Source organism: Peromyscus leucopus, chromosome 3 (assembly GCF_004664715.2).
Source record: "Peromyscus leucopus breed LL Stock chromosome 3, UCI_PerLeu_2.1, whole genome shotgun sequence".
NCBI lineage: Eukaryota > Metazoa > Chordata > Mammalia > Rodentia > Cricetidae > Peromyscus > Peromyscus leucopus.
Genome location: NC_051065.1, coordinates 129,289,518 through 129,312,917, shown reverse-complemented (window position 1 = coordinate 129,312,917; position 23,400 = coordinate 129,289,518). Strand labels below are relative to the sequence as shown.

At 42.0% G+C, this 23,400-nt stretch overlaps 1 protein-coding gene across 2 annotated transcripts in view; it reads right to left on the bottom strand.

The window, feature by feature from the left end:
• Sox5 (SRY-box transcription factor 5) overlaps positions 1-23,400 on the bottom strand; it is a 1,007,323-nt gene that overhangs the window by 635,521 nt on the left and 348,402 nt on the right. For both annotated transcript variants that reach the window (XM_028891773.2, XM_028891774.2), the window contains exon 4: positions 1,910-1,974. The gene's annotated coding sequence lies outside the window, so the exon portion shown is untranslated. The remainder of the gene's footprint in view (positions 1-1,909; positions 1,975-23,400) is intronic.

Here is a 23,400-nt window from a genome sequence, read left to right as displayed (position 1 = left end):
CAACAAACAACGCTGCTAGCAGCACCTCAACTCATACTCAACACCTTGAGATGCTGCAGTACGTTTGCTGTATCTATGACAGTTTCTGCTCTTACGTGAGCAAAGTTTTGATTATGAAAAACTTTCAATATTTTCCAACCATCATGACAGGTAAGAATACAAAGTATCTTTGTATTGTACAATGTGGGTTTTTTTTAATTTCCAACCTTTTCTGGAATAACCCTAAATATACTTTGTTAATACATATTTATATAAAGTGGCATTTTCAGAGTGGTCCATTATAAAGTCAGATTATTGATCAACTCTGAAAACCACTGAGGATGTCCTGTAATATCAAATGTTCAACCAGGATTTAATTCTTTATGTAAAAATATAAATAAGCATACCCACCTTCTGGTGTGCAATTTTGCTTTCAGCTTTAATAAATGGCAAAGTTGAGTGCATAATAAAGAGATGGCCTAAAGTAAATTCATTATAATAATTTACTAACAGTAGATATTTGACTCATATACCTATTTTATATAATTATATACTAGAATTGCATAAAATTTCTCAGGCAGTAAAGAGTTCTGAGTGGAAAATTCTAGAAGTTTTGATTTATTTAATATCTGAATACCAAGAACATTTCTAACACTTTTAGCTTATACTTGGTTGGTTTGGGTGTTTTTTTCAGCAGGATTTGTAAACTGAAAACTGGGCTATGTTTATCACTAGAATATTCCTCATGAAAGTGTTATGCAAATGTGGTTATCAACCTTTCCAGACCATCCATAAATCCAATGGATACATCAGTTTAAATACAACATTTTGTAGAACTCATACTTACTCTAAGGAAGAACATTATTTAGCATATGGACAACATCAAGATATTCCGCAAATTACTTTTCTTTTAACTTTCTTTCAAGAAATGGGCCAATTAAAAATATTGTCTGATCTCTACAGCCAATGACTGAAAACAACAAAATCCATGAAGTACCCATGAAGAACCAACCAGAAGCTTAATTCATACACAAGTAATCATTTTCTCTGAAGAGATGTGACCAGACAGAAGGACAAAGACATTGATCTTACTGTGTGATAAAATCCCTCTGCTAAGGTAATGTGAAGGGGATAGGTGGGTGGGCTGAGTTGCTGGGACCTCAGGGGGAATTAGAACATAGGCAGTGACAGAGAAGGAGTCTTCTGTGAGTAGCTGAGCAATAGAAATAGGGTTGAAACCACTGTTTAAGACAACCAAGGGAACCGGAAGACAAACACAAGGTCATCAGTCTTACTCCCATCAAGCCTAGGGGCAGATGTCAGCAGGACACTGACCAACAGCCAAATAGCCAGTGCCTTGTACCTAGCAGACTGACTACCCACAACATTTTATTGTGTAGAAATTCTTTAACTAGCCTTCATTTTATACATGATGTTCAGTATCAACTAGTTAGAAACTACTGCTAATCGAGGTCAACTCTGAAGAGCACCCAAAACCTTCTGGTAGACCTGAAGGCAGAGCATACAGTAGAGAAGACAAGGTAGAGACCCCTAACACAGAACTTTTGCCACCACAGTTACATAATTTAACATTCTGTGTACTTTAAGGGTTGGAATCTGGGAAACTCATCAAAAGTCTTCATTTTAAGATATTTTAATAAAAAGAACAATCATAATCAGATTTTCTATGCATCTTACTAGGTTTCAAAATTCCTTCTGCTCACAAAAGTCTCTTTAAATTATTTTTTCATATTCAAATCCTAGACATCAGGTAACCAAATGCTAGGCTTCGGACATGCAAGAGCTGGCTGTGATCAGAAAACCTGCCAGAACTAACTCCAGCTTAGACTCACAGAAGCAAGCACCAAGAGATTTGAGAGCTGTACAACTGACAGAAATAATGATCAGCAACGTCAACGCAAGTCCTGACCTGTGAGCTGGAGGTCAATCTCTCCCACTTCCCAGTGTCCTCGCCGTTCTTTGCTCCTTGTAGTGCTGAAAAATAAAAAAGAAACAGCAGCTCTTGAAGGACCTGAGAAGAGTTTCAAACACTCAGGTCTAAAATATTGGATGCTATGAAATCAGGCAAACAACATTTCTACTACCAAGTTTTAGAATACATTTTCAGAAATTTGACTTTAATACTTGGTTTTTTTTTTTTTTTTTTTTTTTCTAGACCTGATTCCTAGCCAATGATGGAATCATTGAACTGTGCCATTTGGTAGCTGGTAAATGGATAATTGGTGCAAAAATAACCAAAGACCTTTTGTGAATGACATATAAAAGATAGTGATACTTGAAGTGTAAAATGGGAATTAGCCATTCTAAAAATGTGACAATTAAGTCACTTTAAATACTTTACACTGCTAATGAGCCATATTAGCGAGTGTGTATACACATGTACATGCAAACATGCTTGTGTGTCTTGTGGAGATCTCAGGCTTCATTTTACTGAGATGGACAATTACAAACATTTTATTAGCTATTATAGTTTATGCTTGAAATACTATCCTTGCAAGAGAACACCAAGGAAATCATCCTAACAGGCACTCACATTTATCAAAACGTATTTAGCACATAGAATAGCACAACTCTGGTTACCCTAGGACCCTAAGTATAAGAAAAAATTTCCAGGTTAAGAAATAATGAAAAGCATAATAAAACCAGCAACTCTCAATTCAAACTAAATCATATTACCACTGTCTACAAGTTTTCTTAACCTATCGTGAAGCTAAGAATGCAAAATATTTTCTAAGTAAAAATATTGCCATGGTGTCATTATTATTATAGTGAGAAGTTCATCAGTTCCTCTATGTATTTTATTAGGTTTACCCACCCCTGTGACAAATTCTATGATTTCAAGGTGTTCAAGCACTTATTGATGATATTTGAAATAATGCAATTATTAAATTAAACTAAGTAAGTGAAAATTGTACAGTTTTGCCCTAGAAAGATTATATCTTACTAGGAAGATTACATATTCAGGATTTTTAAAAGAATTTAAAAATAATATTTAAAATAATACTTGTGGGTAATGCTAGAGTATTGGTCTTAATGTACCAAGTTCAGGTAAGGAAGTAACAGGATGGGTCACTTATGCTTTTATTATTGATTTCTGTTCATCTTTATATTCCAAAAAGCCTAAGTGGTTGTAAGGGATTTCTGAATTTCTTAAATTATTTCAAAGTACATTAAATTCTAAGGATAATTATATATCAAAATCATGTGGCATTGACTCTGGGGAGGAAAACTTATCTCAGTGTCTAAGCATCAAATAATGTAAGAGCGCTGTTGTAATAAAACAAGTAACATCATCATACAATCGTGCTGATAGATCGTGAAAGCACTTGACAAGCAAGATACACCACTCTTTCTTGACAAAAACACACAGCTCAACCACCAAGAACTACCTTCCTCAACCTGCTAGAAAGCACATAAAACCACAGTATTTAACAGTGAAAGCTGTGTTTCCCCAAGGTTGGGAGCAAGACAACGGCGTCTGCTCACACCACCTTCACTTAACACAGGATTCGAGATGACACTGGCATCCCAAGGAAAGAAGAAAGGAGAGGCCTTTGACGGAATGGAAGGAGTTAACCGGTATTTTGTTTGTTTGGTTGTTGGTTTTTATTTAGAAATTCTCAAGTCACTAAATTATCACAAGACTTAATGACTGATGTCTTAAGGCTGAGAGTAACTGACTCTATATAAAAAAGTAACATTTTTCATATCCTAGCACAGAATAATTCTGAAAAGAAAAATCAAGAAAATGAGTCCATGCATAAAAGTATGAAAGAGGAGATAATAGCTATAAATTAAATAATGGGAGAAAATATGTATATTACAAACTAAAAACAGTATTGAAAAAGAAAATTAAGAGGATGGGAAGACATCCAATACCCATGGATAAGAAAACACTATTCTTAAGCTGAAAATTCCCACCAATTTATCCATAGGTTCAACACAGAATCATATCAAAAACTCATTTTTTCATATAAATTGACAAAATGATCCTAATTTTTTATGGAGAAGCAACATATCCCAGCACAGCTAAAACAGACCCAAAGAGAAGCAAAACCAGCAGTTTCTACATTGACAATGAAGCTACAACCACCAGGCAGGGTCTGGGCAGTGGGTCTGCATGGGGAAAATATCGCAGTCGAGTGGACATGGACTTCACATCTGGAACTAGCTTGGCTTTTGGCAAGACTGTGAAGGAAGAAAACGTTGTCACTCGATGCTTGATTTTATTGTGTTTTGAGACAGGGTCTTACTATGTAGTTCTGGCTGACCTTGAACTTACCTGGTAGACCACACTGGCCTTGAACTCACAGAGATCCATCTGCCTCCTGAGTTCTGGGGTTAAAAATGTGCACCACAACACCCAGCTTTTAAAAACAAGACATAGGCTGCCTTGCTGACAGAGCCCTTTGAGTTTCATTTTGGGCACAGAAAACAAAACAGGACAAGAATAACCTGAGGTCTTGGATTTGGACACATGTTTTCTAAGCTCCCTTTATAATTCCCAAGTAGTAATGGATTCTTGTTGTTCCCAAGTTAGGGGTACAGCATACTTGAGATTAGAGGCATGGAATTTGCAGGAATGCCCTACAAATATTCTAGCAATTAAACCACTAAAATTATCCTAGACTCCATCCATAGCAAGTTCAAAGCCAGCCTGAGCTAAAAACAAAAGAAAAGATTTGTGAATTCTAATCACCCCATGCCAGCACATGTGTGTGAGCAGTGGGAAATCACTAACTCTGCCTCTCCAATGCTTCATCTTCTCAGTGGAGGTCTCCATCATTCTTGTCTTATGGGATGGTTAGTAAAGTATCTCACGGTAAGGAGTCCAGAGCAACCATCCCTGTGGTACATCTCATCTCATCATGTTCCCCTTCACACTGTCCAAATTCAGTCTCAGCACAGCAGTAGAGAAGGCAGATGTCCGAATGGACACTCTTTTACAAACTTTCAAGTTGTCCTGACAGTGATGGAGTGAGGCTTTCTGACTAGGCAGGGCTGTGCCAACAGCTTTTGGGTTACACAGAAAATGAAGTTCTCTCAAAAAGTAGGGGGTGGTTTGAGGGGCTTAGAAGATGTCTTTCTAGACAAGGACTAGTAATGATGCTGAGAAGGAAAAACAACGTGACTGCCTCACTACACTATGGGAACAAAAATGGTTTTCTTGCTGTCAACTAGATTTCCTGATTTTGCTGTTAAACACATTTTGATGTTAAACAAAAGGTGATTTGTGGGTATTCACAAGCTTTCCGTGGAGTTCTCGGGCTCAGCCTGGAGTGAACACTTCCTCCCCTGCCCTTTCCATATCTGTTTAACCACTGAATCATGGCTGCAACTATCACAGTGTTTGCCTGTTTTTCCTTTTGGGTTTCATTCCATAACCCAGGCCAAACTTGACCTCATGTAAATCCTCCTGCCTCAGCGTTGTGCATGCTAAGATCATAGGCATGAGATGTCTATGAACCTAACTATTTACAAAAGTGTCCCTCCTTTCCCCTGCACAGCTCACGTTCTGTCCCATGCTCTTCGCTTGGCTCACTGCTTTCTTGACGATAATGTCCTTCGGCACACCTTGCTGAGCTCCTTGTCCCTGGATTAAAGTCTCAGGAGAGAAAACTCTCCCCTCTCTCTGCCTGCTCTTCCTTGGCTCCCTCTCAGTGAGGCCTTGGCTAACTCTCCGAGTGATCTTGAGGGACTTGTTCACATTTCCCTGGACTGACAAAAGTTACTGAACAGACCGGAGGACTCAATTGTAAACTGAGTCAAACTAGCAGGAGTTTTGATTGAAATTTCACAAGCTGGGAAGGGGTGGTGAGACGGCTGGTAGAAGTTGGACGTGTTTTTAAGAAAAACGAGTATCATTTTTGGTAGCAATCTAATAGACATTCACATATAATCTCACTCCTGAGATACATAAGTGAGATACATATTACTTCAAAGTTACTGATAATATGAAAAGGGGGTGAGTCCAAACAGCTAACTATGTGTCTTGGAAAGAGACAGAGGAAGATCTTTTGTCCAAGAAGAAGCCAGTGCTTTGCAAGGCACTATCTTCAAGTACAAAGTCCCATGACTCTGCCCCAAAGGTCCTAAACAGTAATTTTATTACAAAACACTAATTTTCTAAAAAATATAAATGCTGGTTACCAGGCAGAAGCTCTGTCACTGACATAATAATGTGACCACACACACACACACACACACACACACACACACACACACACACACACACACGTACAACATAGAAATGAGTGAAAGGATTTCCTTTTACTAATCTATACCTTCTCAATACTCATGCTATCTTCCCAATAATAAAAGGCTATTCAACGATCTCACAGAGCTTATAATATAAATTATATGCTATTTAAATAGGGCATATTTTTGCAAGTATCCTGACCTGACATCTAATGCTCTGCCATGACCCATTCTTCTCGCACAGCACACACACCTGTACCAGGCCAGCCCATCGAGATCTACTCCCCAGATAGCAGTCAAAGGCGTCCTAGAACTCCAACTATGTCTTATTATATATTGGACAATTTCTCAGCAGTGTTTTGTTTTATTTGTTCGTTTTGTTTTGTTTTTCTTGTCAAAAGCCCCCCATGAAGTAGACATTATAGATGCCACTTAACCCGACCCTGAACTTAGGCGCCCATGTTTAGAACTCACAGGGACAGAGCTGTGACTCGAATCTGGCGTACCCGCTAGTACAACCCACTTTCTCTCCCATAGAGCCTGTGGGCAGCTGTGATACATGCGATTTCCAGGATTTGCTAAGGTATTAAATAAAATGATAACATAGTATGGATGTGATTAAAGTAGAAAAATGTACAAACTAGAGGCCTCCCCCACCCTACCTCCACTTCCTTACTACCCTGCCCCCCCACTTCCTTTGATTTTTTTCTAGAGGTTTCCATCTCTAAAACTGGCTTGCTTTATGGTTTGCCTGTCTTACTCACTGCTCTGCCTCTACCACCTAAACTAAGGCCTGATTTAAAGGAGGAGATCACCAAGCACATGAAAGCTGAATGAGAAGGTCTATCTGTGAGAACAGGCAAAATTCTCCTTTTGACTCTGTCTCTTGACAAATCCACTAGCTCCTCAGCTTTAAATCTCCAGGTCATTTTAGAAAAAAGATGTTATTTTTAGTTTGTGTATGTGTGTGTCTACATCAGGTGCAGGTGTCTACGGAGGCCAGGCGAGGGTGTCAGATCCCCTGGAGCTGGAATTCCAGGCAGCTGTGAGCTGTCCAACATGACACGTGAGCTGGGAACTGAACTGAGCTCCTCTGAAGAAGAGAGCAGGAGTGCTCTTGACCAACTCCCACCCTTCCATCCCCTAAACCTGTGTCTTCAGTGCAGGGCTGCTCCAAGTGTTTCCAGGTTTAGACTTTGTTCGTTTAGAATCTGCTTTGTGAACTCTGCTATCTGCTCCCCGGGGACTGCTCAAGGCAGAACACGAAACACCACGCTTCTCCCAGGAAACTTTCTGTTTGTTGTTCAAAAAAGGACAAGAACAGAAAACAAGGTAAGACAGTAAGAAGGACTTTGGCAAGATGTAGTGTGATGAATCAACTGTGGCAGAGACTAGAGGACACCTGCAGGTTTAAGCAGAGAAAGAGGAGGAAGGACAGGCAGCCTGAGTGACCGGGATGCCGCATGAACCTTCTGACCTGCTCTGGGAGGGTCGAGGAAGGAAGACCAGATGAGTGGGGCCCAGGACACTGAAAACATGAGGAGGAAAGTCCTTTACCGTTTTTTTTAAGCAGAGTTATGTGGGCCTTGATGATGAACTTTGTAGATCACAATGCTGCTGTGGGATGGTCTGTATGTCAAATTGCTCTGATTGGTCAATAAATAAAACACTGGTTGGCCAGTGGCCAGGCAGGAAGTAGGTGGGACAAGGAGAGAGGAGAAAGCTGGGAAGCAGAAGGCTGAGGCAGAGAGACACTGCAGCCGCCGCCATGACCAGCAGCATGTGAAGATGCCGGTAAGCCACCAGCCACGTGGCAAGGTATAGACTTATGGAAATGGATTAATTTAAGCTGTAAGAACAGTTAGCAAGAAGCCTGCCACGGCCATACAGTTTGTAAGCAATATAAGTCTCTGTGTTTACTTGGTTGGGGCTGAGCGGCTGTGGGACTGACAGATGACAAAGATTTGTCCTGACTGTGGGCAAGGCAGAAAAACTCAAGCAACACAATGCGTTTAGCCATGTACGAAGGTTGGACACCCTGGGGCCCAAGGCCTGCTCTGACACTGCAAGGACAAATTTCTAATCCCAGGAAAAGCAGAAGCCACTCTGAGGTTTGAACAGAGCAGGAAGTCATGTGTCTTGGCCCCTTTGCCCTTAGCATCATGGACATAGCATATCACTCAGTCATCTCCCATCAGAGCCCACATACTTCTGTAGCAATCTCTAGGTCCTTGACAACTAAACCTGCCTCCACTTACTCCCCTGGCTGTGGTAAGAATGCACACATGTGTTCTCCTGAGTCAGGGGAGGAGCACTAACTCCATCACACACACACATATACTCAGCACTGTTCATCACACACATATACTCAGCACTGTTCATCACACACACATATACACATATACATAGCATTAACTTCATCACACACACATATACTCAGCACTGTTCATCAAACACACATATACATGGTATTAACTCCATCACACACACATATACTCAGCACTGTTCATCACACACATATACTCAGCACTGCTCATCACACACACATATACACATATACATGGCATTAACTTCATCACACACACACATACTCAGCACTGTTTATCACACACATATATTCAGCACTGTTCATCACACACACATATATTTAGCAAACACTAACTTCATCACACACATATGTACAATGCTAACTTCATTGTACACACATATACATGGCATTAACTTCATCACACATACATATACACAGTGCTGAGTTCATTACACGCATATACATTGTTTTTTGCCTGTTTTACTTTGTGGAGAAGAGTAAGTAATGAATGACTCGGGGTGTTTGTGGGAGCTAAGGTTTGTACTGTGAAGATGGGCTTGGAAACAGATCTGAACACGAACTCAGTCAACACACATTACAAGTACTATGGAAAGGCAGACAGACTATTTTATTCAGGAACGTCCATGAAGTAATGGTTTTGCATTCTGAATGGCCAATTTGGACAGAGGAGACGGTGCTGACAGACAGACCTCATGAATGAATAACTGGGTATTGATGGCTAATCCCAGCTAGCCTTTCTACTCAATTAAAGTATGTTGAGAAAAATTGGGCTATTTCCTTAAATATAACCCAACAGAACAAATTTTGGAATTTCAAAGAACAAATGGTGTGTGAGGAGGCAGGCTTTTAACATTGTGGAAATCACACCATGGCCCAAGTGCTTGGAATAGACATCCCACCATGAGCTCAGACAGGGGCTTGAAAAACAGTGGGTGACATGGCGGTCCCAGACCTCATTCCCAGGAAACATCACCACTCTGGGCCTGCAGAGTCTGTGAGTCAATACGCTTGACCTTTCTACCCCTGTGGGTGATCTAAAGAATGGAGAAAAAGCCACATCAGAGAATTATCTTGACACCCTTTCCTGGGTAGAGCTGAGCCAGCCTTCCATGAACAGAAGACGTGATCTTAGTCACCACAGTGAACCCATGCATACAAACATCACTGCAAGTACATGTTGAATCCCGGCTGCTCAGTTTGCCTGATCCTGTGATAAGAGTAGATCAGTCAGAGAGTAAGTTCATCCCAATGTTTCCTGCAATGTGAGGGAGAAACCATCAAATCTGTAAACATTCTATCTGAATACTTATTACAACTATTCTTCCAGGAACTGATATGGAATAAGAATGTTGACTCCCTAAGAAGTATTTGTGTGCATAACCATACACACATACACACATACACACACACACACACACACACACACACACACACACACACACGCATGCATATACACACTCACATATACATACATACATGCACATTCACACATTCAAAGAAACACACATACACACATGCATATATTCATATACACACTCACATATACATACATGCACATTCAAAGAAACATACACACACTTGCACATACACACATGCACATACATATACTCACACACATATATATAAACACACATTCATATGTATACACACTTTGCATGAACACACATATGCATACACACTCACATACACTTACTACATGTGCATTCATATACATACATATGTGCAAACATATACACATGCATATATACAGACACACTATATTCATACGCACATAAACACACACAAACAAGCACAGAGGCACACACACACATAGATATACAGACACACAACTCTCTCTCTCTCTGTCACATGAACACACATACACACACACACATGCCTACATGCACACACGTGTACCCTGCTCCCTTAGGACGGGCTTGATTTTGCACAGGGACTCAGCCTATTGTCCTAGAATGAGGGACCTGGCTACCACCCCTCAGCGGGCTCTCTGGTCTCCGGTTAGCCAAAGGATGCAGGTTTATACCGAGGTGGCTTACTGAACTACGTACGGCAGGAAGGAAGGACCAGGATCAAGAAGAAGCGGGGTAGACAGATGTCCCACTGGCTCCCATTGTTGCTACACAGGAAGGACATGGCATGTCATAATGAATTACCATTAATGTGAGCCAGCGGTACCATTAGATTGAGCCCGGCAACCCAGGATGACAAGCCGCGCCTGCGAGATCATCTGATGAGGGCCGGGGCTGCTGCGGCCCTGCCTTCACTCAATTAGCGGACGGGCTTTTAATGCCGCTCTGGACAAGCAAAGCAATTTTGATTACTTAGAATGAAGTCTCCATTTGGAATGTTTCAGAGGACCCCCCTCTTTTAAAATATAATTTACCCACAGAGTATTTGAACGGTAATAACCTGCTTTAAAGCCAATCACATCATTACTCATCTTTGCTTAAGTAATATTGAAATATATTTTCTAGGAGTTCAAATGATGGGGATTTACTCTAGGGGATGAAATGTAAATAAGGTAGCAAAGGAAGAAGACTACTCTGGAGAGGGGTCTCTGTGTGTGCACCTGCAAGTGTGTGCAGCCGTGATGTGCATGCTTGTGCCAGAGTTACAGTTGGTGAGTCCATTCCATCATCCAGGAGACGGACATACAGAGTCTACAGATCCCCATTTTAAAAGCTTATAGATCTTGCCCACTTTGAATGGGAGCGCTTATATGTCATAGCTTTTGGTATTAAAAAAAAAACTGTTGATTCTGTTTTATTCCTGGTATTTTTCCTCTGTCGGGGCTGGATGGCTAGGCATGGACCGCTGACTGACATGCTGAGACCACGGACTGACAAAGCCTTACCCACAGTGTCCCTCCTGCCTCAGTGACTCTTTCTTCCCATCTGAAACACACAGTGTACCCACTCTCTTCCAGATTCCTCCTGGCCATCTCCTAGCATCCTGTCTAATCACTGAAGTCTCACATGGCTTGCCCTGCCTGAAATGGTTTGAAATTTTGTTTATTTAACTAGAGGACCCTTGGATGAAAACAAGCCCTCACATTTTTGACACCCATAGGTGCCAGTATTTTCAGTGAAATCAAACATACATTATCTACAGACAGGGAGTGTCAGCCTCGTGCCTTGTCGTCCTTCCCTTTACTCACAACTGTGGTTGATGATGTGACTCTAGACCTCCACGTTAGTCATCACCAACGCAGCCTGCCTGCAGGTAGTATTTGCTAATGCCCATCACTGCCCATCACAGAAGAAAACTGCAGTACTGGCTAATGGTTAAATGACACACACCATCATACCAAACATCCTCATTTTGGACACATCATCAGGGAACCTTGCCTGTCAGCCATTCAGGAGAGAAGAAAAAACTCTGGGCTGCTGGAATACTCCCTGATAAGTCCTTAAATCAATCAATGTTCATGTTTTGCTTTTCCTTTTTTATGGTAATGTTTCTTTAATAAAATTGTTTCAGTAACTACAACATTTTTACTACAGGTTAACTTCAAAAGCCTGTTTCTCTCTGAAGGAGCTGGGTTGCATGGGAGCAGAAAGGGACAGTATTGACATTTTTGTGTGGTAAGTAAAAATGAGAGGAATAAAACAATATGGCTCATTAGAAGGCAGGTAACATGGCCTACGATGTGCTGTTGTGATGATCGTGATTCAGACACAGGCAAACAATTTGAACAGACACTATGCTCTCTTTTCTGCAGACTAAGTGATCACATTGTTGACTCAGCTATGACCCCCTGAGTAGGAAAAGAGTCATAGTTTTATTGTTTCCTTTCTTTTCAATAAAGGTAGTAAGAGGGGAGGGGATGTCCCCGACAGTTTCTGGAAATGAAGATATACAAGATTTGCGGACTAAGGTGGGCCATCACCAATACTATATACACTTTATCAGTTTATCAGTTCTTGTGTGCTCCCTCCCTCCATCCCTCCCTCCTTTTCAGTGTTTGGTAGAGTAATGGTCCCAAGCTTCAGCCACAAAGATTGTCATCTGTCTATCCATCCATTTTACAATCTAGCAGATACTGTCTCCTTTCTGTTGATTAAATCTGACTTTTTAAAACACATAAATTGCTTACAAGGGTTAAAAATAAAAACTGTAAATAAAGGCAGCACTATTTGAATCTATTCAACCCTGTTTTCTTCCACCTATACACTAGACATAGTTTATTAATTTCCCTCGTTTAATCTATCTTTCCTATATTTAAGCTTTTAAATTATCAGCTATATGTAATTATTCATGTTTATCTTTCTTATGGAAAAATAGCATTCTGCATACTCTCTGAAGACTTTTTTAAAGTCTCCACCTACCCAAGGATCTTGGAAATATCTTCAAATTATTCATAGAGAATGCCCTCATTAGTTATATTATCACATGGTATTTTACTATATAAACATATTTTAATTTATCAAACAAGTGTTTCATATATAAGGACTTAGGTTATTTCCAATGTTTTGCAATTTCAGCCAATGTTATATTTAATAACTACATGTATTCTTTTATATTTATTTACATTTCAGCATCGCTGAAAATCAAACCAAGGCTCTCATGCATGCTGAACAACATCCCCAGCCCTCCAGGAGTATTTCAAAAGCTCACCCCACAATTTTCAGAAAATCAGTGGTATGAGAGAGGGTGCCAAGGTTGTCTGAATGACTGTGCACTGTCTCAATGTCTCTCTTGAGGGAGCAGGGCAAGACAGGGAAGCCTGGATGGCCATCCACACTTCCACGAAGTTCCCTTGCATTCTAACTCTTGAAAATGGTCCACATGTACAGAACAGATAGAAGGAAATGTGTCTTAAAACATGTTTCAATTTCCCCTCCTTTCACAAGATGCTCCTGAAACCCTGAATTAATTAAAATCACTAGCACTTCTCAAAATCTAGGAGTCAGAAAATATCCCATGTACAAACACCCTTGCGGCAAGAAAATGACATCCAACTTTCCTCACATGTAGAACTCACATGAGGAGATTGATTTATGGATGTCTGGATGGATTCATGCATGCATGCATGCATGGATAGAGGGACAGATGGATGGATGCGTAGGTGGGTGGGGAGATGAGTGAATTGGGATATAGGAAGGAGGGAGGAAAAGACTGAAGATAGATGATGGGTGAATGGTCAGATGGAGGGATGATGGAACAATGGATGGATAGAGGTGTATGGAACCATGATGTTGGCCTGGCCTGCTGCCTTGAGAGGCATGTATCATAGGTTTTTCAGGTTAGAGTCTGTGACTCTTGGGGCACAATGTGTCTTCCAGTTTCTGAGAGACTGATGCATCCCCTCAGGCGGTGAAGCATTTAGGCTGCCTTGTGTTTTCCTATATGATCCCTCAATAGTCAAGGAAGCATGGGAGCTTGACAGGACAATTGGTCTTAGACATTAATCCTATGTGCCCTGTGACTTGCAAACTTCCTTGTGTCCTGGCACCTACAACTGTATTGATCCTGGGAAGTGATATTATCTTCTGTTTCTGATAAAGGTGTAAAAAAATATGATTGCTCTCAATGAAAGTGTCACAGCCTCGATTGCTCTGTGGCCCCTCCAACCTGGCCTGATTTCATTCCTCCTGACCATATCAGGTGAGCTTGGCCTGGTAAGCACAGGTCCTACATAGAGGGATGAGTAGTTCTATGGAATAAGCCAGCATAAGTCTGACATGATAGGCTGCTGAGCATTCCCAGCATCCATAAACCCAAGTGAGAATTCTGAAAGGGAGAAGATATGCTTAATAACAATTTGCTTGCTCTATGCTGAAAATGAGCAACCTGTATGTAAATCCAAGACCATTTTATCTACAGTTTTCATGTAGTGGATGTCTTATGAACTCCAGTTTGCACCTTGGGGCCACCGTATATCCATAACATTGCTTTCTATGGTAATAATCTGTATTAGTCAGATTTCCATTAACCAGCTTATAAAGAAGAAGTGTTTTTCAGGTCTCAGCTATGACTGGCTGGTCCATTGCTCCTGGACCTCTGATGAGAAAAAAAATGTGGCAAAACTATTTATTTTGTGGTCACAGGTGGTAGAAAGGAACCTGAGATTAGGGTCCCTGATATCTCTTAAGTACACATCTTTATTGATATTAAGTCCGACCCTCAGCCCTGCCTCTTGGAATTTCTTGCATCTTCTATCTTTACAGGAACAATGGCTAACTTCTTTGAGAGGAATGCTCAAGACAACAGCGAATCCCTCACACCACCAGCATCAAGAGGACAAATTCAACAAAATGCCTCCAGATGGAACCCACTCAGGGAAGAGACCACAGGTTCCTTAGCAGGAGAGAGAGATGAGGGAGAAGATGACTAGTCATATTACTATCTGCCAAAATATGAGAGAGAGATGTCTTTGAGCTCCCTACCAGGGGGTAAGCTCCATCTATTATAGGACAATTGCAGATTTCACACTCATCTTTGGATTCGTCTGAAATAAAGCTAGTTCTCCTAGGAAGGCTTGAAGAGTCTAGCAGAGAATACGAAATCACATAAGTCTGCAATGCACTCTAACTCACCCATTGCTGTTGGTGCACTGGCTTTGGGGTATCTGTCTACTTCTGATGGTTTTATAGCCCCGGCTGTCTGGGAAGTTGCTATGCACTAACAATGATCTTGAACTTCTGATCTTCCTGTCTCTATCTCCCAACTTCTAGGATTACAGGATGCAAAGCCTTATCAGACTTTGGTTTTTAAAGCTAAGTGATAATAATGACTTATTATCATTATTTTAATAATATTATTAATAATTTGTTGATGTATTTTAAATAAACTAAATAATAAGTATTACTATTAAATTTTATCATTCACAGTACAAATACCTGATCCACCAATATTCTTTGTGTGGGGGACACCTGGAATGTACCCGGCCTCCTTGGCACCAACAACCTCCTTAATACACACACGCTTCAGCCTCCTTCAGGGATTGAGGACACAGATACTGAAGGTGGGAGTGACTTCTGCTAAGGGAGAAGTTAGCACAGATCTTGCCGTCATCACTAATCCTTTATGGAAGCAGAAAAGGCTCCGTGGCTGGTGATGGCTCTGTGGCTAAAGTACTCCTGCACAAGCCTGAGGACCTGAGTTTACATCTCCCTTCCAGCACTCACAGGACAGTCGCGCACAGCAGTGTGCACCCAGAAACCGTGTTTACAGGGATGGGAGGGCACAGGCAGAGTTCCCGGAGCTTACTGGCTAGTAGCCTGGCTGGAAGGGCAAGATTCAGGGGCAGTCAGAGACACTGTTTCAAAATAAGGCAGAGAATGATAGAGAAAGACATCAGCATTGACCTCTGGCCTCTACACACATGCACCACATGCGCAGGTACCCACACACACATGCACACATCATGCATGCATAAAACCAATTCCATCATAGCTGAGAAGTGAAGTGCAAATATATGAACATACATTTAATTTATTTATTAGTAAACTAAATCCATTACCAAAGGTTTGTGTAGTTATAGTAAATTCTCCCCCTGAGCAGTCCTGTCAAATAATAATATATACATAATGCATTATATATGTGCCATATATACATGTGTGTATGTGTATACATGTATGTGTGAAATGCATCCCTTGTTGCAAAGGCACCCCAGAGAGAGATGAGATGTGTATGGTGTGAATGGTGGATGTGGGGAACGGAATGGGTCCAGCTGCCTGCACTGACAAAAAGCGAGGCATATGGCTTCCTTCCTCCCTGGTGTGCCTGGGTCTCAGAGAGAGTGCTCCGTTTCCCTGAGAAGAGCTTTTACTTGCATGCTCCACTGGGAAGATATTTTGTATGCCACAGAAAACTAAGATGTTTGCATTCCCACCAGTCCTGGGATAAGGCATTTTTCTTCATGCAGACACAAAACATACAGTACATGAATGTTTAATGGAGGCTAAAACTGGGAGAGGAACAGAAAACAAGAACAGAGCAGGTTAAAAAAATATCTGGTTTCTCTCTATCAAAATACTAATTAAAATTCATGTTCATGGGATGGTTATACATATGTTTTTGAACTAAAAGTCTAACCTGGCACTATTTTTTGGCCTTATTTTTGTGACAACATTTTTGTCCATATGGCACGAAGTGAATCATTTTACATCTTTTTTAAAGCTCTATGTGTTTTTCTTGTTGTCTATTCCCTCTTTTCCCACCACACACATACTGGCAGCCGCTCCCAAGTTACCAAATGCCAACTCAACCCTGCAAGCTGGCTGCATGAAGCTAGATACTGCTGGCATGCTCCTAGCTTTCAGAAACACTCTCTCTGTGTATGTGTGTCTCTCTGTCTGTCTGTCTGTCTGTCTACTGCTCTCTCTCTCTCTCTCTCTCTCTCTCTCTCTCTCTCTCTCTCTCACACACACACACACACACACACACACATGACAACCATAGTTATTTCTCCTTCCACTTGGGGAGATTCTTTCCATGTCCCAGCCTTCTGTCCAGCTTCAGACAGCCTTAGAGGGTGCTTGCTGGCCACATCAGCCTTCAACTCTGGCCTCCCTTACTAGATGGCACTCTGACAATTAGTGGTTCACTTAAGAACTGCTCTAAAGAAGTGCTTAATCAAGCCCATGTAATTAGCTTAGTCACAGCACGGCGGAGATCCACGTCTGTCCAGCGGCCTCCCCACTTCCACCCCCCTCTGTAAAGTCACAGTCTTCCAGGGTCTCACTTCTGTATCCAGACAGTGCCCCTGATCAGAGGGACAGCCAGCTGGCCTGACCTTTTGGGTCTTGCCTGCTCATGTTATATGCACGTGCTGTCTCCACTGGGCATCAGACTGCTCAGTGTGTGTGGAGGGGCAGCGACTCCACCTAACAAATGTAACTTTAACAACAGTAAAACAACCTAATAGCTTGGCGTGCCAGGGGGCTAATGTGGTGGGCCATTTACTGCTGCACTAAATAGCCCTGCTTTGATTCTCAATGCCAAGTGGCAAACTGAGAATTGCAAGGCAGGAGTAGCTCCTAATTCATTAGGTAAAGGGGGTCATTGCTCATAGGGCTGGGGGCTGGAAGGACAGTGAGTTGAGCAAGGCATTCTCCCTGCAGACACCTTTGTAACTGGGGCTACCTGTGGTCCAGGCTAGCAAATCCAGGAAACGGAAGGGCTCGGTTCTGGGCACACGTACACCAACTTGTGACTCCTGGCATTGTTCTGCCAGGGTCACTGCAAAGAGCCTAGACTGGGGACAGAATCCCAACACTGACCTGTGATTCGTATTTGTGGCTCATCCTGACACCCTTGGAACAAAGGCGACATCCCCAGGACAAAGTCTAGCTTCTCCTGGACTGTAAAAGGAGACACCCCAAAGAGCTCCACCAGCTATTCCGCCCCGTGAGCCCTGCAAAAGTTGCAGTGGACAGTTATGACCTAGCTAATAGGCTGGGCAGAAAGAGACTGTGAGCTATAAAAAGAGAGGAAGAAAATCTCGTTAACATCGTTACATCTTCTAATATCATCCTCTTTTTATTTATATTCCTGACAGTTATAAATTGCCCCTGAATGGTCCTTATACTGCGCTGGGGGCAAAATCATTGACACACCTGTTCTATTGTAACAGAAAAGAGAAATGAGCAAAAATTTTCAATGAGATCTCTGAAACGGGACATCTTTATTTCCTGAGCATTAGCCTTAAAACAACTGACTTCACTAATTCTTGCCATCACTCAGATTGGCCTCGAATTACTTCCCAATGGGCCTCCCATGCGCCTCTCAATGAGAAAGGGTAATGGGGGATCTGTTAATTAAGTAGAAGCAAAGTTGCGCGGTGGGGATCAAACACTGGGTACGTCCTAAAACTCCCACAGAGAAGATGAAATGCAGTGCAAACTTTAAAGACTTCCCGTCATTAGCAGAGACCTTGCTGCTCCTGGCCCAGACCCCTCCTGTTTGAGAGAACAATGAGGACAATGGCGACAGCGATGAAATAGTGAGGCCAGGAACAAAGGAGCTGGCTATTTACGGGGAAAAGAAAGAAAAAGAAAAGCAGGAGGGGGGAGGGAGACGGAGAACTTTCCTTTGTTGGTGGCTCCTGTCTACTTTAATTAGTTTATGACTGCTGGGGTACTGTGAGCACCTCATGCTCACTACCCTAAGCAGAGGTCAACATGGGGAACATTTGGGGTTTACACCTGGGTTCTCTGTAACCTGAGGAAGGACAGAGAATGGGATGGACAAAGTAGAATAGGACAAATCATAGGAAGGGATTTCACTTGGAGCACCAGAGTTCCAACAGAAACAAAACCACCCTGTTGCAAGGATTCCATGGCCTTCTAGATCAGGCCCCCAACCCCGCCAGAGCCAAGAACCATTCCCTAACACTAAGCACCAATCTTGACTTTGACAGAGGCCTCCTGGTGAGGTCCATAGAAATAGTCATAGCAAGATAAAGGGCTGGGCATGTAGCTCATTGGGTAGAGTGCTTATCTAAAATACACAAGGCCCTACATTCAATCCCAGCACTGCAAAAACCAGGCATGGGGGCACACATCTGTAATCATTCAAGATATGAGATAGGATAAGAAATTCAAGGTCAACTCACCTACAAAATGAATGTGAGGCTAATTGGGGCTACACAAAACCCTGGATCAGTAATAATGATAATCAGAAAAAGCAAGAACAAAATCATATAGCCATCACCCTGGCTTCTGTTTGTCTCTCCCGATCTCTTGACAAGATAGATCACACAAAGCAATACCAGAAGTCTGAGGAGGCAGCTCAATGGGTAGAGTCCTTACCATTCAACTGTGAGGAGCCAAGTCTGGATCCCCAGAACGCACACAAAAGGCTGGGTGGGCATGGCAGCCTTCCTATAATGCCAGTGTACTAGAGGTAGAGACAGGGAGCTGGCTGTTTAACTGACTAGCCAAAACCAAAAGCTCTGGGTTCAGGGAGAGATCCTGCTTCCATGTGTGAGATGGAGAGCACCAAAGGAAGACACCCAGTGCCATCCTGGGGCCTCAAATGGCATACATAAACACATGCACGTGCACCTGTGCACAGGCAAAACCCATGCATGCCACACACATATCAGGGAAAAAACACTGAAAACTGGCATACATGACTGCTGGGAAACATCCCCATGTCGAAGGACTCAGTATTCATTCACCGCTCTCTGTGGAACTCCAAACAGCTGTGGCTCCATCTGTCTAGAAGACATGGTCTTACCAGCTCAAGAGGATAAGTCAGGGAGACAAGTGCACAGCCAGAAAACCCAGTCTTCTGAGTACATGTAAGGATTTTGCTTTGAAACGGATCCATAGGATGAAAGCAGCCATGCCTCGCAGGCTCGTGGCTCTGCTCTCATCCATCAAATGCCAGTTGAGAAAAATAATACTGGACATGGTTTATTTTGTTTTATTCTTTGTGTGTGTGTGTGTGTGTGTGTGTGTGTGTGTGTGTGTAGTACACATGAGGTATGTGTACATCCCAATACATGGAGGCAGAGCCAGGGCAGGACCTTATGTCTTCTTCTCTGTCTTATTGCCTAGAGATGGAGTCTTTTGGTGAAACAGGAGCTCACCAATTTGGCTAGGCTGGCTAGTGAATCCGTATGATCCTCTTGTCTCTGTAGTCACTGCTCACAGCTTTTACATGGGTGCTGGGAATCCAACTGTGGGTGCTCATGTTTGCACAGCAGTCTCCTTACCTACCTCCCACACCATCTCTCTGGCTCTTCCTTCACTTCTATGTGGATGGCCGATAACTGTTGCGTTGTGTTGGGTGCAATCGGGTGTTTTGATATCTGCATACATTGCTACAATATCCACGTCCTGGTGTTGATTATTTATTTATTCACTTCACTTCTTGTTTTCATTGAGGTAAATATTCAGAATCCCCTTATCCAGCTGTGGAGCAGCACTGAACAATCCAACGTCAAACCCATTCCTGATCTGCCCCTGTAACATCCGTCGATCACCCAAGCCCACCTGACCTGTCCCTGCTGGCTGTCACATGGTTTTATTTTGATAGCTCAGGCACACAGCTGGCCCTCCTGTTGTCTAGCCCACATTGGGAGCACTCGGTATTTATCCACTCAGCTAGTGGGTGAGATATGCCATTCTCTGAGGACCTTATCTTGCAACTAAAGTTCTAACCTCTCCCCTGTGTAATGAGAATGACTTAAGTTTGAATAAACTCAGACACAATCGATTATGGGGAGAAGCCGTATGTGACTGTTTGAAACAACAGAAAATACCATGGGATTAAAAGAGGGTTCAGGTGAGTTACAGCCCTCGCAAAAGGCACATCAGGCCAGCGTTATCAATAAATTCTGCAATCAACTGAAATACATGCCAGTTATCTAGAATCCCACCTCAGACCTCTATACACACTCTTGCAGAGAGAGGAAAGAATTCTCCAGTGCGGTCTCTGATGGGACTGTCATTTCCCACTGACACTCTGAAAGAATGACAGGAAACTAGGAATTAAATGGCCCAAAGTCACATTTACGACACTTCAAATAGAAAGCACTATTAAGTGTATGTCTTTAAGAAAACATTGTTTATCTCTTTGGTCTCTGTTTCCATGGAGATAATAATTATCCTGAATCTTCCATAGGGGTACCTGGAGTGTATAATTACATAACATATGTCAAAGAATTCAAAACCCATGACGAGCTTCCAGTATGGCTACACTTCAGACCTGCAGACCTGCAGATCTGCAGACCTGCAGACCTTCAATGGGGCAACCAGTTCTTCTGGGATTTGATAGTTCTCAGACTCTTAGAGCAAGTGTATGAATCCATCTAGGCCCCTTCCCTGTCTCTCAGACACCCCACATTGTTACATTTTCCCTTCACAGTCTTTGTGTATCTCTTCTGAGTTTACTGTTATCAGCAAGGCTCTATCACTTTCTTCCACGATCACAATGGCTTACCTCTTTTGTACTTAGTAATTTCTTCTCTCTATTTCTGTAACATTCTGTTTATGCAATACTCTCCAAAATGCTTAATATCTTTTACTACTTTTTTGGTCCTTATCAAAATTAGGAAATTCCATTTTCATCAAAAGGAATTTCACTATTGGCAGTGGCAAAAATAATAATAATAATCATGCTGGGCTGTAAAAACGAAAGAACAATTTTTTGACACAGAGAGAAATCTACACATAATAATAATAATAATTCATTGGAAAGTCAAGTAACTACAGATGGTAAAGTAGATCAGCTATTAGAAGAAGCCTTCAAGGAAGAAGTCTGCCCATTAAAAACACAGTAGATGGTGTTGGCAAGATGGCTCTTCCAGGAAAGAAGGCACCGCGGTCCCTCCTGAAAACTGGACTTGGATCCATGAGAGCCACATGGCAGAAGGAAAAAACCAAGTCCCTCGAGTTGTCCTCTGACTTCCACATATGCGTCATGGCATGTATGCACACATATGTAAACATGGGTGTGCATGCACACACACACACATAAAATAATGCTTTTAAAGAACATAGTGGCTAGGGAAGTGCTTTACAGTAGAAAACTGGCCAAATACTGTTAACTTCTGACTTGAAAAATAGCAAGGGTGAAACCTGATTTCATCAGTACCTCTACTAGTGAGCTTCTGCTGCCTTGGTTTTTTGTGCGGTGCTGTTTGCTAGGTAAAGCATGTAAAACTTGATTGCAAGGCCTTGTACAATAGCTTTGAGAAGCAGCTGGGCACTAGGCTTGATATTTCTTGTGGTCTGTGGATCATTTCTAAAAATATAAAGGTTGAGAGAATCCACAAAATATCCCCATTTATGGAGCATCTCAGGGAATGTGGGGATGCCATGCCCACCCTCTTGCACACAGCATTTACTGATAGCAAGCAGAAGCAATCAGTGTAATCATAACACATTATCTGGGTTCATCTTGACCCTCCTGCATTCTGCTTGGCATCTCAGTCAGGTGAGTTTGTAGTATCTGGAATTTTAGAGTTGGCTGTAGAAGGAAAAAATATTAAAATACTCAGACAATGTCCTCAGAGCATGGATCCCTCTGCTGTTCTCTTACTCTAGATTCACTACTAGAGACAAGATTCTAGAAGCCAAAAGACAAATATCATAGTCTCACAGAAGAAAAGGGTTAAGGAAATGAATAGTCCCTAAAATACAGGAAAGGGGGCAAGGTGGAGGACACAGCTTACTTAGAGAATATCTGAGCCATACAAGTCTGTGAACAGCAAAAAAAATACATTAAAAAAACAAACCAAAAGTAAAAACGATCAATTTAAAAACTCTATGTGGTTATGATAGCAAAGGAAATACAATAAAAATTAATATGAAAAACAGTATAATATAAAAACTTATTAGTATGATAAGTAGAAGTTATGACAGGCCAGCAAGATAGCTCGGCGGGGAAAGATGCTTGCCACAAAGATCAACTCAAAGGGCTTGAGTTGAATCCCTAGAACTCACACGGTGAAAGGAGAGATCCCACTTCCATTACACGTACCTGAGCATATGGAATGGGAAACACACACACACACACACATACACACACACACACACACACACACACACACACACACTCACAAAACACAGAAATAAATGTTTAAAGATATGCTAAGGAAAAAAATCACACAACAGGGTGAATGAAGAATAGTGAAAATGTAAATAAGAAAAGTGAAATCGCTGGCAGCCCAGAGCTCAACACTAAGCACCCATCGGTATAAACCAGCTTGTTGATACTCCCAGCCTGGAAGCTGCAGACAGCTGATGGCTACTGGGGAGGGGGGGTCAGTTTTACATAAAGCTGTGGCTCCTGGGGAGCCGACCACTCTAGTAGATGGCCCTACACCCAGAAGTATGTGAGCCACACAAGTACCAGTCAGTGGGTTATTAAAAAAATGATGATAGGAAGTTGGGAGAGGTAGGTAGGTGGCGTGG